Source organism: Arachis hypogaea, chromosome 5 (assembly GCF_003086295.3).
Source record: "Arachis hypogaea cultivar Tifrunner chromosome 5, arahy.Tifrunner.gnm2.J5K5, whole genome shotgun sequence".
NCBI lineage: Eukaryota > Viridiplantae > Streptophyta > Magnoliopsida > Fabales > Fabaceae > Arachis > Arachis hypogaea.
Genome location: NC_092040.1, coordinates 70,117,011 through 70,135,137, shown reverse-complemented (window position 1 = coordinate 70,135,137; position 18,127 = coordinate 70,117,011). Strand labels below are relative to the sequence as shown.

The following is an 18,127-nucleotide window of genomic DNA, read 5'->3' as shown; positions in this document are numbered from 1 at the left end:
AAAAAAAATTATTCTTGAAGCAAGAAAAAGCAGCAAAAAGAAAAAGAAAAAGAAAAATCGAAAAAAAGAGAAAGAAAAAGAAAAGGAAAAAGCCAATAGCTCTTTAAATCAAAAGGCAAGAGCAAGGATCCAAGGCTTTGAGCATCAATGGTTAGGAGGGCCTAAAAGAAACAAAATCTTGGACTAAAAAGTTCAATTGAGCTCCTTCCCCTAAATAAATGCTTCTGGTGTGTAGGTGTCAAGTGAAAAACTTGAGACTGAGTAGTTAAAATTGTGATCCAGAAAGCAAAAGAGTTTGCCTAAGAACTTTGGACACCACTATCTAGGGATTCTAGCAAAGCCAGTTAAGTGTCTGTGGCGTTTTTGTATCTGGTGGTAATACGGAAAAACAAAACGCTTAGGGTCACGGCCAGGCTAAAAAAGAAGTTGTGTTCAAGAATAAAAAAATAATTAAACTAAGAGAGTCAATAATATCATTCAGATTTTAAAGTACTAAAGACGCCAGTACTTTTGAGATTCAAAGGATTGTGAGATGCCAAAACTGTTCAAAAGTAAATGGTTATTGGCCCCGCTCATCAATTGGAACTGAGCTTCATTGAAAACTCTAAGATTTATTGTATCCTTCTCTTCTATTTAATCCTACTTTGTTTTTGGTTGCTTGGGGATAAGCAACAGTTTAATTTTGGTGTTCTGACGAATGGATATTTTATACAATTTTTTGGCATCATTTTCATATTGTTTTAGTTAAGTTTTGTTTAAGATTTTTTATATTTTCATAGGTTTTAGTGAAAAATTCACGTTTTTGGATTCTACTTTGAGTTGTTGTGTTTTATGATGATTTCAGATAATTTCTAGCTGAAATTGAGGAGTTTTGGTGAAGCCCAATTCAGAGGTAAGGAAAGCGTAGCAGATGTTGTCAGATTCTGACCTCCATGCACTCAAACAAACATTTCTAGAGTTGCAGAGGTTTAAATCATGCTCTTTTAATAGCGTTGGAAAGATAACTTTTAGTGCTTTTCAGCAATATATAATGGTCTATACTTTTCTTCGAAGGAGCCTGCCCATATTGTGCGTTGAACGCCCAAGGACTACCCCCTTTCTAGCATTCAACGCCCCAAAGGAACCCAAGCCAGCGTTGAATGCCCAATCAACCCCTTTGGGGCGTTCAACACCCACCAAGAAGCACAAGAAAGCATGGATCAACCCTATAATGGGCGTTCAACACCCATTCCTCAAGTTGGATGCCAAGCTCAGCCCAAGTACTCAACAAAAGTGGGCCCAAGAGTGGATTTTCGCACCTTTAGTCTAGTTTATCATACTTTTGTATTTCTTAGTTTTTAGATTATTATATATAGGAGAAGATCACCCATGTTTAGGATCTTCTACCACCCTATTTTCGAATACACTATTTTTCTGTAAGCTTTGGGCAACTAAACCTCCTAAATTAGGGTTAGGAGCTCTGCTGATTCTCATAGATTAATAATATTACTATTTCTATTTCAACACATGTGTGATTCCATTCTCTTGTGCATTTTCGTTCTTTATCTCATGAACTGAGAATGAACCGTGACATTCATCTTTGTTCTACATGGGTTCCGTGTGTGTCTTGACCCGGATAGCATTGAACCACAGCTAGAGAGTGCACTACAGATTCCAAGAGAGTACCTATGTAACTTTGGATAAGTGACATAAAATCCAGTTGACCGTGTGTTACTGAGGCCTTTGTGGTGTTAAGGCTAGAGTCAAAGAAGCAGCATTCTCTGATCTGGAAGATCCGACCTTGTCTGTGGCATTTTGAGTAGGATCGCGAATGGGAGTAGATTGCTTAGTGCTTCACCTTCGGCCATAGTGGGAAGCCATGAGATAACTTAATGAGAGGACATGAGTTGCTCGGATATGGAGGACTGCTATGGTTTAGAAGAGATTAACTTGATGAGAGAACACGAGTTAATCATTTACAGGCTGCCATTGTATGAATCATTCGTTATTGAAGTAGATAGTAAGAAAAGTTAATCCAGGAAGAGTACGCATCTTCGAAGCCTTAACTGTATATTTATCACTGTTTTCACACCATCCTGGTATTTTGTTCTTTACTATTTTATTTATACTTTCAACAGACACCCATCCTTTCTAATCGTCTGACTAAGATCTACGAGACAGTCATTGCTTGCTTAATCCGATAATCTCCATGGGATTCGACCCTCACTCACCTAAGGTTTTACTTGGATGACCCGGTTCATCTGTGCCAAAACTTGTGGAGTTCGATTTTGCGCACCAATAAGCATAGTGTTCCGAGGGTTACCTGAAACTGAAGGTCGATCTCGGATGAGATCTTTTATGTAGGTCGGTGATGCTGTGTCTGACCTGAAAGAGTGGGAGGTGCTGTTGATCCTTCGTCAATGGAGGGTGGTGGTACCTACCAGAGACTCCGATGCTTAAGTTAGAACGTGCTATAGGTAGGTTTCTTGTGTAGAATCAGAGTATGAGTTATACCTGGGTGCTCTAGTGTATTTATAGTAGTGTAGAGCGATCTGTCTTGAGTTAAGTTTGTTATCTTATCTTATCTTTGAGCGAAGTCACCTTATCTTTCAGGCCAGCCGCCTTTAGAGTGGGCTGTGTCCTTTTGTTTTGGCCTACTTGGGCCTTTATGGTGATTTGGTCGACCACTTTAGGTTGTGGTCGGTTGTGAGCCAACATTTACGAGAGGTCGGTCACTCTGACGTCGTCCAACCAGGGTAATACAGCTCGGTCCAGTGTATGAACAGTGCCCCTGCTTGAGTTCGGACCTTTCCATGAGATCGTGCTTTTCAGAGCTTCAATCTCTTGGTCTAATCTATTCTTCCGTGCCCGAATTTTGCGTTGTGTTTTGAATGTGAAGCAATTTTTTTTTTGCTTTTTGGCCTCCTTTATTGCACTTTATTCCTCGAGGGGGTTACTTCCTTGGGAATATGCACGTTCCTTTAATGCCCCTTGAATACGCTTTCATTTTTCTTTGCCGTTTCCCCTTTTCCCGATTTGTACTTCATTTTGAAATCAAAGAAGAGGTTTTTGCTCTCACTTTCAGTTTCTTTCTCCCTTTTACTTCTTCACTCATTGTTTGCGAGATATTTTGTCTATCTGGCTCGTCTGATTTCTTGCCCCCAAGCTTCCTACTAGCGCTCATTGGTGTGGATTGCCTACGTTTTCGTTTGGGCATTTATTGCATTTGCTCCTTTTCTTTGCAGGTTGGCATTCTTCTTCTCTTTTATGCATTGATAGTTATCTTTATGTCTACTTTTACTGTTGCATGCTTGTTTTTACGCGCAAAGTCTTGATCTTCGTTGAGTTTTCTTTGAAAAGGTTGGACCTTTCTGAAAAGATTGCGTCAAAGTTGTGCTTTTTCTTATCCCTGCTGCTCCATTTTTTAAAAATGTGCGCCCTTTAGGTCTCCGTTGCTATCTCTGGTAGTATGCTTTTGTTTGAGGGTTGTAGGGTTTTGATTTTTTGCATTGTTTCTGTGCTCTCGTGTTTTTGCCTCCAAAGGGTGCCCCTGGGTTTTGCTGATAATTTCTTGTTTTTGTAGACCCTGAGGTCCCCTTTTTGTTGCCCTACCTTTTTTTTGTTGGTTGTTCCATCTCTTTTCCGATTCTTCCCAAGTTGTTTTGGTAGTGAATCCTTGTTATCTTCCTTTGCTGTAGGTGTAGTTTGCTGTATGTCTTCCCGAAAAAACATTGTCTAGATGTCCACCAAGGTCCCCGCTGGAATGGCCGACTGGCTAGACTCTATAGTCTTGATGTGTGTCACTGTGGCTGATCCATAATATTGTGAGAGGCTTAGGAGGTTCCATAGGGTCTGTAGCAATAGGGATGATGAAAAGAATTATAAACGTTGTCGCCCGACCATGAGGAGAGGGTAAGTTTCCCTCCCTTAACTTAAGGAGAATGACCCTTCTTCTATGCTTATGACTATTTCTTTAGTCATCTGAATATCATGATCCCTTTTACTACTTTTGACACCGACCTCTTGATGAGCGGATAATTTATATGCTTTTTGGCATTGTTTTTAGGTAGTTTTTAGTAAGATCTAGCTACTTTTAGGGATGTTTTTACTAATTTTTATGCAAAATTCACATTTCTTGACTTTACTATGAGTTTGTGTGTTTTTTTGTGATTTCAGGTATTTTTTGGCTAAAATTGAGGGATCTGAGCAAAAATCTGATTCAGGCTGAAAAAGGACTGTTGATGCTGTTGGATTCTGACCTCCCTGCACTCGAAAAGGATTTTCTAGAGCTACGGATCTCCAAATGGCGCGCTCTCAATTGCGTTGGAAAGTAGACATCCAGAGCTTTCCAGCAATAGATAATAGTCCATACTTTATTCGAGTTTAGACGACGCAAACTGGCGTTCAACGCCAGCTCCATGCTGCATTCTGGAGTAAAACGCCAGAAACACGTCACAAACCAAAGTTAAATGCCAAAAACACGTTACAACTGGGCATTTAGCCCCAAGATAAGCCTCTGCATGTGTAAAGCTCAAGCTCAGCAGTGGGCCCCGAAAGTGGATTTCTGCACTTAGACTTCTTTCTGTAAACCCTAGTAGCTAGTTTAGTATAAATAGAACTTTTTACTATTGTACTAGCATCTTGTCTTTTGATTGATCTTTAATCAGTGTATGCAATTTTAGACCTTCATGGGGGCTGGCCATTCGGCCATGCCTGGACCATCACTTATGTATTTTCAACGGTGGAGTTTCTACACACCATAGATTAAAGTGTGGAGCTCTGCTATACTTCGAGTATTAATGCAATTACTATTGTTCCTCTATTCAATTCAGCTTATTCTTATTCTATGATATTCGCTGCACTTTAACATGATAAATGTGATGATCCGTGACACTCATCATCATTCTCACCTATGAACGCGTCCAGACAACCACTTCCGTTCTACCTTAGATCGAGCGTATATCTCTTGGATTCCTTAATCAGAGTCTTCGGGGTATAAGCTAGAATTATTGGCGGCCATTCCTAAGATCCGAAAAGTCTAAACCTTGTCTGTGGTATTCCGAGTAGGATCTGAGATGGGATGACTGTGACAAGCTTCAAACTTGCGAATGTTGGGCGTAGTGACAGACGCAAAAGAATCACTGGATTCTATTTCGACATGATCGAGAACCGACAGATGATTAACCGTGCTGTGACAGAGCATTTGGACCATTTTCACTGAGAGGACGGGAGGTAGCCGTTGACAACGGTGAAACCCAACATACAGCTTGCCATGGAAATGTGTAAGAAGGATTGGATGAAAGCAATAGGAAATCAGAGATTCAGAAGAAACACAGTGTCTTCATGTGCTTATCTGAAATTCCCATCAATGAATTACATAAGTATCTCTATCTTTATTTTATGCTTTATTTATCTTTATATTCGAAAACCATTATAACCATTAGAATCCGCCTGACTGAGATTTACCATAGCTTGCTTCATACCAACAATCTCCGTGAGATCGACCCTTACTCACGTAAGGTATTACTTGGACGACCCAGTGCACTTGCTGGTTAGTTGTGCGAAGTTGTGACAAAGTGTGATTCACGTTTGAGAGCTCCAATTCTTTGGCGCCATTGTTGATGATCACAATTTCGTGCACCAAATTTTTGGCACCGTTGCCAGGGATTGTTCGAGTTTGGACAACTGACGGTTCATCTTGTTGCTCAGATTAGGTAATTTTCTTTTCAAAAAGTTTTCAAAAATCTTTCAAAATTTTTTATTTCTTTTCGTTTTTCGAAAAAATAATTTTCGAAAAACCAAAAAAATACAAAAAAATTAATAAAATCATCAAAATAAAAAAATATTGTGTTTCTTGTTTGAGTCTTGTGACATGTTTAAAGTTTGGTGTCAATTGCATGTTTCTATGTTTCTTGCATTTTTCAAAAAAATTCATGCATGGTGTTCTTCATGATCTTCAAGTTATTCTTGGTAAGTCTTCTTGTTTCATCTTCATATTTTCTTGTTGTGTCTTTTGCTGTTTTTCATATGCATTTTTGCATTCATAGTGTCTAAGCATTAAAAATTTCTAAGTTTGATGTCTTGCATGTTGTTTCTTTTCTTGAAAATTTTTCAAAAATAAGTCTTGATGTTCATCTTGATCTTCAAAGTGTTCTTGGTGTTCATCTTGACATTCATAGTGTTCTTGCATGCATTAGTGGTTTTGATACAAAATTTTCATGTTTTGGGTCATATTTGTGTTTTTCTCTCTCTTCATTAAAAATTAAAAAAATAAAAAAATATCTTTTCCTTGTTTTACTCATAATTTTCGAAATCTTTGGGTTGACTTGGTCAAAAATTTTTAAAATAAGTTGTTTTTTTGTAAGTCAAGTCAAGATTTCAATTTTAAAAATCCTATCTTTTCAAAATCTTTTTCAAAAATTAAATCTTTTTCATTTTTTATTATTTTCAAAAAATTTTTAAAATTAATTTTCAAAATCTTTTTCTTAATTTTATTTCATAATTTTCAAAAACTTTACTAACAATTAATGTGATTGATTCAAAAATTTGAAGTTTGTTACTTTCTTGTTAAGAAAGGTTCAATCTTTAAATTCCAGAATCATATCTTTTAGTTTCTTGTTAGTCAAATAATCAATTTTAATTTTAAAAATAAAAATTTTTTCAAAATATCTTTTTCAATCATATCTTTTTCAAAATTGATTTCAAAATCTTTTCTAACTTCTTATCTTTTCAAAATTGATTTTCAAATCTTTTTCAACTAACTAATTGACTTTTTGTTGTTTCTTATCTTTTTCAAAACCACCTAACCAGTTTTCTCTTTTTAAAATTCGAAAATTCCTCGCTCTTTTTCAAAATTCTTTTAATTAACTAATTGTTTCAAATTTTAATTTTAATTGTACTTCTTCTCTTAATTTTCAAAAATCACTAACTATTTTTCAAAAAAACAATTTTTGAATTTCTCTCTATCATTTTCTTATATTTATTTATTTAATTACTAACAGTCTTCTCTTTATCTAAAAATTTGAACTCTCTCTTATCCTCTATGTTCGAATTTTTCTCATCCTTCTTCTATTCTTTTGTTCTTCTACTCACATAAAGGAATCTCTATACTGTGACATAGAGGATTCCTCTTCCTTTTCTGTTCTCTTCTTTTTCATATGAGTAGGAACAAGGACATGGACATTCTTGTTGAAGCAGATCCTGAACCTGAAAGGACTCTGAAGAAGAATCTAAGAGAAGCTAAAGCACAACAATCCAAAGAAAACCTTACAGAGAATCTCGAAAAAGAAAGAGACATGGCCGAACCCAATAACAATGGTGGAGGTGCAAGGAGGATGTTTGGTGTTATAATACACCTACTTCCAATTTTTATGGAAGAAGCATCTCAATCCCTTCCATTGGAGCAAACAATTTTGAGTTTGAAGCCTCAACTAGTTGATCTAATGCAACATAACTGCAAGTTTCATGGACTTCCATCAGAAGATTCCTATCAGTTTTTAACTGAGTTCTTGCAGATCTGTGATACTGTTAAGACTAATGAAGTAGATCCTGAAGTCTACAGGCTTATGCTTTTCCCTTTTGCTGTGAGAGACAGAGCTAGAACATGGTTGGAATCACAACCTAAAGATAGCCTAGACTCTTGGGATAAGCTGGTCACGATCTTCTTGGCCAAGTTCTTTCCTCCTCAAAAGCTGAGCAAGCTTAGAGTAGATGTTCAGACCTTCAAGCAAAAAGATGGTGAATCCCTCTATGAAGCTTGGGAAAGATACAAGCAGTTGACCAAAAAGTATCCTTCTGGCATACTTTCAGAGTGGACCATTTTAGTTATATTCTATGATGGTCTATCTGAGCTTTCTAAGATGTCACTAGACCATTCTATAGGTGGAACCATTCACCTAAAGAAAATGCCTGCAGAAGCTTAAGAACTCATTGATATGGTTGCAAATAACCAATTCATGTACACCTCTGAGAGAAATCCTGTGAGTAATGGGACACCTTAGAGGAAGGGAGTTCTTGAAATTGATGCTCTGAATGCCATATTAGCTCAGAACAAAATGTTGACTCAGCAAGTCAACATGATTTCTCAGAGTCTGAATGGATGGCAAAATGCATCCAACAGTACTAAAGAGGCATCTTCTAAAGAAGAAGCTTATGATCCTGAGAACCCTGCAATGGCAGAGGTGAATTACATGGGTGAACCCTATGGGAACACCTATAACTCCTCATGGAGAAATCATCCAAATTTCTCATGGAAGGATCAACAAAAGCCCCAACAAGGCTTTAATAATGGTGGAAGAAACAGGTTTAGCAATAGCAAGCCTTTTCCATCATCTTCTCAGCAACAAACAGAGAATTCTGAGCAGAGCCCCTCTAGCTTAGCAAATATAGTCTCTGATCTATATAAGGCCACTTTAAGTTTCATGAATCAAACAAGGTCCTCTATTAGAAATTTGGAGGCACAAGTGGGTCAGCTGAGTAAGAAAATCACTGAAACTCCTCCTAGTACTCTCCCAAGCAATACAAAAGAGAATCTAAAAAGAGAGTGCAAGGCCACTGATATAATTAAAATGGCCAAATCCAAAGAGGAAGGGGAGCACATGAATCCCAAAGAGGATGACCTCATGGGATGTCCTCCAGACAGAAAGGAGTTCCCTATTGGGGACCTAAAGGAATCTGAGGCTCATATAGAGACCATAGAGATTCCATTAAACTTTTTTCTGCCATTCATAAGCTCTGAGAACTATTCTTCCTCTCAAGAGAATGAGGATGTAACTAAAGAGCAAGTCGCTCAATATCTAGGAGCCATCATGAAGCTGAATGCCAAGTTGTTTGGTAATGAGACTTGGGAAGATGAACATCCCTTGCTCATTAGTGAACTAAATACATGGGTTCAGCAAATTCTACCTCAAAAGAAACAAGATCCTGGTAAATTCTTAATATCCTGTAGCATAGGCACCATGACCTTTGAGAAGGCTCTGTGTGACCTGGGGTCAAGTATAAATCTTATGCCACTCTCTGTAATGGAGAAACTGGGAATCTTTGAGGTACAAGCTACAAAAATCTCATTAGAGATGGCAGACAAGTCACTAAAATAAGCTTATGGATTGGTAGAGGACGTATTGGTAAAGGTTAAAGGCCTTTACATCCCTGCTGATTTCATAATCTTGGACACTGGAAGGGATGAGGATGAATGCATCATCCTTGGAAGACCCTTCCTAGCCACAGCAGGAGCTGTGATTGATGTTGACAGAGGAGAGCTAGTCCTTCAATTGAATGGGGACTACCTTGTGTTTAAAGCTCAAGGATCTTCCTCTGCGACCATGGAAAAGAGGCACGATAAGCTTCTCTCTATACAGAGTCAAACAAAGCCCCCACAATCAAACTCTAAGTTTGGTGTTGGGAGGCCACAACCAAACTCTAAGTTTGGTGTTGAACCCCCACATTCAAACTCTAATGTTTGGTGTTGGGAGGTCCCAACAATGCTCTGAACATCTGTGAAGCTCTATGAGAGCTCACTGTCAAGCTATTGACATTAAATAAGCGCTTATTGGGAGGCAACCCAATTTTTATTTATCTATATTTCTATTGTTCTTTTATGTTTTATTAGGTTTATGATCATGTGGAGTCACAAAATAATTGCAAAAATTAAAAACAGAATCAAAAACAGCAGAAGAAAAAGCACACCCTGGAGGAAGAGCTTACTGGCGTTTAAACATCAGTAAGGAGCATCAGGCTAGCATTTAACGCCAGAACAGAGCATGAAGCTGGCGTTGAACGCCAGAAACAAGCAGCAGTCTGGCGTTTAAATGCCAGGATTGCACCCTGAGGAAAGCTCGCGTTAAATGCCAGAAACAAGCATAGAGCTGGCGTTTAACGACAGAAACAAGTATAGACCTGGCATTTAACGCCAGAAACAAGTATCAGTCTGGCGTTAAACACCAGGATTGCATATAGAGGGCATTTTACACGCCTAAAGGGTGCAGGGATGAGAAATCCTTGACACCAACAATCTCCATGGGATCGACCCTTACTCACGTAAGGTTTTACTTCGACGACCCAGTGCACTTGCTGGTTAGTTGTGCGAAGTTGTGACAAAGTGTGATTCACGTTTGAGAGCTCCAAGTCTTTGGCGCCATTGTTGATGATCACAATTTCGTGCACCACCTCTTATGGACCTGTAACGTGGCTCCTTCTCAGCTTTATCCAAACTTGTGGGGATTTATAAAGATCTTTCAGTTGTTGTGTCAGGAGTAGGGCATTCGACCTACCCTATCTCTCTTCCTTTACCTGTTTGTGTTGACCAAGCCTGGGGTGGCCAAGAAGAAGGCCTCTTGGATTTCCTTCCGAGCTACCCAGGGAAAAAAGATATTTTTGATGTTTGACAAATCTTTCCGTGATTTTAAGAACTACTACTTTAAGGTCCGAGCTGTTGAGGATGCTCGCCCTTTCTTTTTAGATGAGAAAAATGAGCCCACCTTCCGTTTATGGTGGCAAAAGGATACAGTGGTAGCCAAATTCCTTGGGAGAGTTTGATTGGGGTGGAGCAAGCTTTTGTGGGTGTCTTGGAGGAAAACTAGGGAGAACCTCCTCATCTGGACACTAAGAGGTTTTTAGGGATCCTTCCCTACTTCGTGACGAACTAGGTAGTGTCCGACCTCTTTCTATATAGAAGCAGTTACCTTTTTTTATTCGTGGTCTTTATTTCTTGAATCTTATTTGTGTGACTATTTTCCTGGCTTATTTTTCGGAGATGGTGAAATCTTCGGATTCCATGAAGGCCTTCCGGAAGGCCAAGAAGGCGATGGTTTCCTAGAGCTTTACGGCAAAGTCATCGGGGAAGGTTCTTTTCAATTGCCACCGAAAGTGCCTATGTCGGACTCCCAAGGAACGAGGAAAGTTATCCCGGCCCCCAGAATTGGTCTGTTTCTTCTGGTCTGCCTTTTGAGACTTTGGGTGCTGCTTCTTCCCCTACTACAGCTGGTCCTCCTCTCAAGGGGCAGAAAACTGTTGGTACTTATGATCTGGATGATAAGGACTTGGATTGTGTGGGCTTTGCAACTGAGTTGATTGCTCCTTACAGCCAGGTTTTGACTGATGACGTGTCGATTCTTCACCATCTTGACTTCATAACGAGCAATAGTATTCGGATGGCCAATCTTGGTGCGGCCTTATCCCGAGTTGTCCAAGAGTCCCCAGTTCGTGCGACTAAGGATGCCAAGTCGGAGTTTGATCGAATTAAGGGTTTTAAGGAGGAGCTTGATGCCAGGGTTGCCAAGTTGGACCTTGATGTAGAAAAGAATAAGGCCCGAGCTACTGCTACAGAGACATCGGCTAACTGGCTGAGGAGATGGCTAACAAGTCAAAAGAGAGCTACACCTGCACATATGGCGAGTTGTTGGAGGCCAGGAAAAGGCTTCAGTCCACCCATGCTGATTATGCCAAGCTCCAAGGTCAAATGGTGGACAGCATGACTGATGCATATGAAAACTTGAAAGCCCAGGTCCGGGCTCTTGCTCCTGAGCTCGACCTTACCCTGTTCAGTCTTGATAATATGGTGGAGGACGGCAAGATCGTACCTGCCCCCGATGGTGATGAGGGTCCTCCTCTTGTGCCACCAGCCAAAGCTTCTGCAGCTTCAGCCTCTTCAACTGCTTCTGCCGAGGTGATTCCTCTTTAGTCCGATCCTGATGTAGAAATACTGAATGGCCCAGATGGAGTTGTCAATGCCACCACTCTTGCTACCAGGCCTCCTTCTCCTAAAGATGCAGCTGCTGACGCAACATCGGCTCCTTTGTGATCTCTTTTTATATCTTTGTTTTGGCTATGTATTTGCAGATTTTTTGTTGAACTTGTAAGTTCTTGTGGATGACCTTTGACACTTTGTTGCTTCCTAGAAACTTTTATTTTGAAACAACACTTCAAACTCTTGGGCTGCCACTTAGGTAGTCCTTGAGTCTTTAATGTTTTATGTGGATAATGATGCATTTGATGGTGATATGTTTGTATCTGCTTAGCTTTTCGTTGATTAGAGCTGCCTTAGGTCTTCTGGGCTAAGCTTTTCGGCTGCCTTGACACCATCTTTTCATCTGCTGTATCGTTTTGATTGCTAGCCGCCCGGGCTTTTTAGTCGAACTAACTTTAGGTATAACACCCTTCTTAGTTCGTTCAGGCGTTTAGCCTTGTTTAAAGACTGTGTTTTTCTGAGTAGCACTTTCTTTCGACTTGTTCCTTTGCTTTTTATTTAACATCCTTCGTTAGGGCTTACACCTTTTAGCTGATCATGTTGATCTTCATTTGTTCCCTTTGTTGAGGTCGTTTTTGTCCCTTTATGTCTTTTGGGTGCCGACTTACTTGTCTTCGCTTGCTCAGGCTTTTTAGTCATAATCCAACAACTTTTTAGGTAGTGTTCCGAGGGGAAACCTTTTCTTTATAGTTTGTTTGGATGACCTTTTAGTGCCAATTTGATCTGTGCTTTCACTTTTTAAGTAATGTCTTTCTTTAAGACTTATACCTTTCGGCGAAGCACTTCTGGCCTTTCTTTGGCCTTTGCGAGATCTATTTGGTCCCTTTTTAGTGATCCTTTCATATTGGGCCAACTTCTCTGTCGGGCCTTCTCGAGTTATTTTTAGTAATCCCATTTCTAGTCAGACCTCGTCAGGTCGCTTTCTATGGGTTACTTTTTATAACTCCTAGCATTAATTCGAGCTTTTATCGCTTTACCTTGCCAACCACTTTATAATTAGTCGATAAATTTTGCTTTTAAGTGTAAATTAATGCGTCTTGGTAGGAAACTTTTTAGGGAATTGATAACTTTCATTCAAATAATAATAAAAGATAGAAATATAAATAAGAGTGTATACATGTGAGTGCTTACCCTTCTAGGTCGGCCAGTTTTTTAGGTCTCGCCCTGGCGCCTCATTAAAAAATCTTTTTAGAAAAAAGTGTGCACCTTGACTTAAGACCTTTACTATTTTCTAGCTATAGTACCTTCTTAGGTTACAGGCATGCCATGATTTTGGTAGCTCTCGCCCTTCGTGGTCGGACACCTTATAGTAACCTTTCCCTAGTACTTCTATAACTCGGTATGGTCCATTCCAGTTAGTTGCAAGCTTCCCTTCTCCTGATCGACCTGCTCCGATGTCATTTCAGATTAAGATGAGATCATCGGTGGCGAAGCTTGGTTGGACTACCTTCTAACTATACCTTAAAGCCATGCTTGAGCGCTTCCTCTCTAATCGGAGCTCTTTCTGGGACTTCTGTAAGTAGGTCGAGCTCCTCCCTTTGAATTTGGGAGTTAGCCTCTTCATTGTAGAGGATCATTCTGGGGGATCCTTCTTCTATCTCCACTGGAATCATTGCCTCCATTCCATAAGCGAGTCGGAAGGTTGATTCTCCTGTGGTGGAGTGTGAAGTTGTCCGATACGCCCATAAGACCTATGGGAGTTCATCAACCCAAGCTCCCTCTGCGTCCTGTAGCCTCCGTTTTAACCCAGCCAGTATGACTTTATTGGCAGCTTCTGCCTGTCCGTTGGCTTGTGGGTGTTCTACAGATGTTAATTGGTGCTTTATTTTCAAGTCAGCTACCAAGTTCCTGAAACCTATATCAGTAAACTGAGTGCCATTATCTGTGGCAATGTAGTAAGGAACCCCAAACCTTGTGATAATGTTGCTATATAGGAACTTACGACTTCTTTGGGCGGTAGCAGTAGCTAGTGGATCTGACTCAATCCACTTTATGAAGTAGTCTATGCCCACAATGAGGAACTTAACTTGCCCTTAACCCTAGGGGAAGGGTCCGAGGAGGTCGAGCCCCCACTTTGTGAATGGCCAGAGCGATGTAACACAAATGAGCTCTTCAGGTGGTGCCACATGAAAATTGGCATGTTTCTGACATGGTGGGCAATTTTTGACGAACTCTGTTGCTTCCTTTTACATGGTCGGCCAGTAAATGCCAGCTCGGAGTATGTTTTTGGATAGAGCTCGCGCCCTAAGGTGGTTGCCGCATATACCACTGTGAATTTCATCAAGAACTTTCCCTATTGAAGAGCCCGGGACGCATTTTAGGAGAGGTATGGAGATTCCTCTCCCATATAGGATGTCATCTACTATGGTGTAGTACTTTGCTTCTCGTACTAACCTTTTCGCCTTCTTTTTATTTGTGGGGAGTGTTTCAGACTTGAGGTAGTTGATTATGGGAGTCATCCACCTTTGATCTTGCCCTGATATGGTTAGGACCTTCTTTCCTTCTGAGATTAATGGATTTTGCAATGTTTCTTGGATGAGGCTTCTGTTATTCCCCCCTGGTTTGGTGCTGGCTAATTTTGAGAGTGCATCAGCTTGGGCATTTTGCTCTCGGGGTATATGTCTGACCTCATATTCCCTAAATTGTCCGAGCTATTTTCTGGTTTTGTCTAGGTATTTATTCATGGTGGGATCCATAGCCTGATAGCTACCTTCTATTTGTGAGGTGACTACCTGAGAATCATTGAAAATGGTGAGCTTTTGAGCTCCTAGCTCCCTAGCCATCTATAGACCAACCAGTAGGGTCTTGTATTCAGCTTGGTTATTTGAGGCAGGGAATTCAAACTTTAATGATAGATCTATTTGGGTTCCCTGATCATTCTCTAAAATGACACCTGTGCCACTCCCAGTTTTGTTTGAGGAGCCATCCACGTAAAGGCTCCACTCTGTAGGGGCGCTCGGGGTGTCGGTGTACTCTGGGATGAAGTCGGCCAAATACTAAGACTTGATAGCTGTTTGAGCTTCATATTTGAGGTCAAATTCAGATAACTCAACTGCCTATTTTAGGATTCTTCCAGCTAAGTTTGTTTTCCGTAAGATGCCTTTTATGGGCTGGTTGGTCTGTACTCTGATAATGTGAGCTTGAAAGTATGCGCGAAATCGTTGAGAAGTGAGTATGAGGGCATAGGCGAACTTTTCTATCTGTTGATAGTTTAGTTCAGCTCCTTGTAGAACTTTATAGATGAAATAAATGGGTCGTTGGCGACTTCCGTCTTCTCTAACTAGCGTTGAAGCTATTGCCCGACTTCCTACGGCGAGATATAATATGAGTTCCTCGCCTTTCCGTGGTCGGGTAAGAATGGGTGGTTGTCCCAAAAATTTCTTGAAATCTTGGTAGGCTTGTTCACATTATGGGGTCCATTCAAGCTTTTACCCTTTCCTTAATATTTCATAAAAGGGGAGAGATCTTAAAGCTGATCCAGCTAAGAATCTGGATAAGGCTGCTAGTCTTCCGTTGAGCTGTTGTACCTCTTTGATGCAGGTCGGACTTTTCATATTGAGCATGGCTTGGCATTTATCTGGGTTTGCCTCAATTCCTCTTTGGGTGAGAATGAAGTCCCAGAATTTGCCAGCTTCTACCGTGAAGGTGCACTTTACGGGGTTGAGTCGCATTCCATGCCTTCTTATGGTGTCGAATACTTTGGTGAGGTCGGATAATAATGATTCCTTGCTTTGTTTCTTTACTAGCATGTCATCTACATAAACCTCTATTAGTTTTCCGATGTGATCGGCGAAAACCTTATTCATCAACATTTGATATGTAGCTCCCGTGTTTTTGAGTCCAAAGTGCATAACTATATAGTAGTAGTTCGCTTTTGGGGTTAAGAACGAAGTCTTTTCTTGGTCGGGTGGATACATTGGAATTCGGTTGTATCCTAAATAAGCATCCATAAAAGAGAAGTATTTGTATCCAGAAGAGGCATCCACTAGAGTGTCTATATCTGGGAGCGGGTAGGGATCTTTTGGGCAGGCTTTAATGAGGTCGGTGTAATCGGTACACATCCGCCACCTTTCATTTGACTTTTTTACCAAGACAACATTGGCTAGCGACAATGGGTACTCGACCTCCCTTATGAACCTTGCCTCGAGTAAGGCTTGTACCTATTCTTGCGCAGCTTGGGATCTTTATGGGCCAAGCTTCCACAGTTTATGGCACATTAGCTCGGGATCTATGCCGGGCATGTCTGCAGCCTTCCATGCAAAGAGATCGGCATTATCCTTTAGGAACTATGTCAATAACTCCGTCAGGTAGCCCTTTAAGGTTTCCCCAATGTTTGTTATTTTATCCCGGGCATCCCCGATCTGAACTTCTTCGGTCTCACCTTGAGGTTTTGGACGAAGTTCTTCGCGAGCTCGAACTCCCCTGAGTTTGATGGTGTTGACTTCCTCTCCTCTGGAGTTTCCTTTAAGGTTCAAACTTTCATTGTAACAGCGTCGCGTAAGCCTCTAGTCTCCTTTTATTGTGGCGATCCCTTCTGAAGTTGGAAACTTCATGCACAGATGTGGAGTGGAGACTATTGCGGCGAGCTGGTTCAGGGTTGTCCGTCCTATTAGGGCGTTATATGATGATCTCACGTTGACTACGATGTAGTCTATGTTTAGCATCCTTGATTGGGTTTACTTTCCAAAGGTTGTATGCAGTGAGAAGTATCCTAGTGGTTGAATTGGGGCATCTCCAAGTCTGAACAAGCTGTTCGGATACGCTCTGAGCTCGTTTTCTTGTAGAGCGAGCTTGTCGATGGCGGGTTTGAATAAGATATCTGCAGAGCTTCCTTGGTCTACCAACGTTTGGTGGAGATTAGCATTGGCAAGTATGATGGTAATGACCATGGGATCATCATGCCCCGGGATGATGCCTGTTGCGTCTTCTTGGGTAAAGGTAATAGTGGGGAGGTTGGGTGACCTGTCCCCTTCTTCGACATGATATACCTCTTTAAGGTATCTTTTGCGAGATGATTTAGAGATTCCTCCTCCCGCGAATCATCCATTTGTCATATGAACAAGTCTCTCAGCGGTGTGAGGTGGGCGTTCAACTCGTCCGACCTCTTCATGCCTTCTTCTCTTTCTCGGTTCATCCACTTTATTAGCTAAGAACCGATCTAGTCACCCTTCTCGTGCCAATTTTTCTATGACATTCTTTAGGTCAAAGCACTCGTTGGTAGAATGTCTGTAGATTCGTTGGTATTCGCAATACTCTGTTTGACTTCCTCCTCTTTTGTGTTTAATCGGGCGAGGCGGTGGGATCTTCTCAGTGTTGCATACCTCTCGGTAGACATCCACAAGGGACACCCGAAAAGGGGTGTAGTTGTGGTATTTTCTAGGTTTCTCAATGGGTTGGTCTTCTTTCTTCCTAGACTCTTTATCCTTGTCCCGGGGTGGGTAGGAGAATCCATTCTTTGAGGTTTCTCCTCCTCCACATTAATGTATTTTTCCGCCCACTCTTGAACCTCGTTGAGAGATGTTGGGTACTTTTTAGATATGGAGTGGCTTCTGTTGGAAGACTTTGCATGTCCAAACATGCTTTGTTGAATCTCTCCATGTAACTACGGAGGCTTTCCCGATCTCCTTGCTCAATTCCTAGTAAGCTTGGAGCATGCTTGGCTTTGTCTTTTTGGATGGAAAATCTAGCTAAGAATTTCTTGGCGAGGTCATCAAAGCTTGTTACTGACCTTGGCGGCAAACTGTCGAACCACTTTATTGCCGTCTTGGTCAAAGTGGTCGGGAAAGCTTTACAACGGATTGCATCTGAGGCATCCGTCAGATACATCCGATTTCTGAAATTGTTGAGATGATGGCTTGGATCAGACATACCGTCATAGGGGGTCATGTCAGGAGCTTTGAAGTTCTTTGGGACTTTGGCTTTTATGATCTCTTTAGTGAATGGATCTTGGTCCTTGTGGAGGCTACCTTCGTGACTAGATCGAGTAGGAGCTTGTCCTCTAGCATTCGACGCCGTCTTGTTTCCATTCGGAGGTCTCTTTCGGCTTCCCGCTAATGTTCAACCTCTTGTTCAAGTGGTTTAAGGCAATTCTGTTGTTCACAAATAGTTTCCAAAATTTCCGTGTTTGGAGGTTACTTATCCTCCCCTTTTTGAGGTGTGCCTTTGGAGGTAGCGTTCGCGTTCTTATTTGGCATTCTGTCCACCAAACCAAAGTTGTGATCGTTGTCATGGTCGTCCGCCATAGTGATGGGATGACTTCCAGGTTCCCCGGAAACAGCGCCAATGTTCCGAGGGTTACCTAAAACTGAAGGTCGATCTCGGACGAGATCTTCTATGCAAGTTGATGATGTTGTGTCCGACCTGGAAGAGTGGGAAGTGCTGCTGATCCATCGTCACTGGAGGGTG

General features: G+C 41.0%; 1 non-coding gene across 1 annotated transcript; it reads right to left on the bottom strand.

Annotated features, from left to right (window-relative positions):
* Nucleotides 1-7,676: 7,676 nt before the first annotated feature.
* Nucleotides 7,677-7,780, bottom strand: LOC112804782 (small nucleolar RNA R71). The gene has a single exon (XR_003203399.1). It is a non-coding gene; the product is annotated as a small nucleolar RNA R71 (small nucleolar RNA).
* Nucleotides 7,781-18,127: the final 10,347 nt, after the last annotated feature.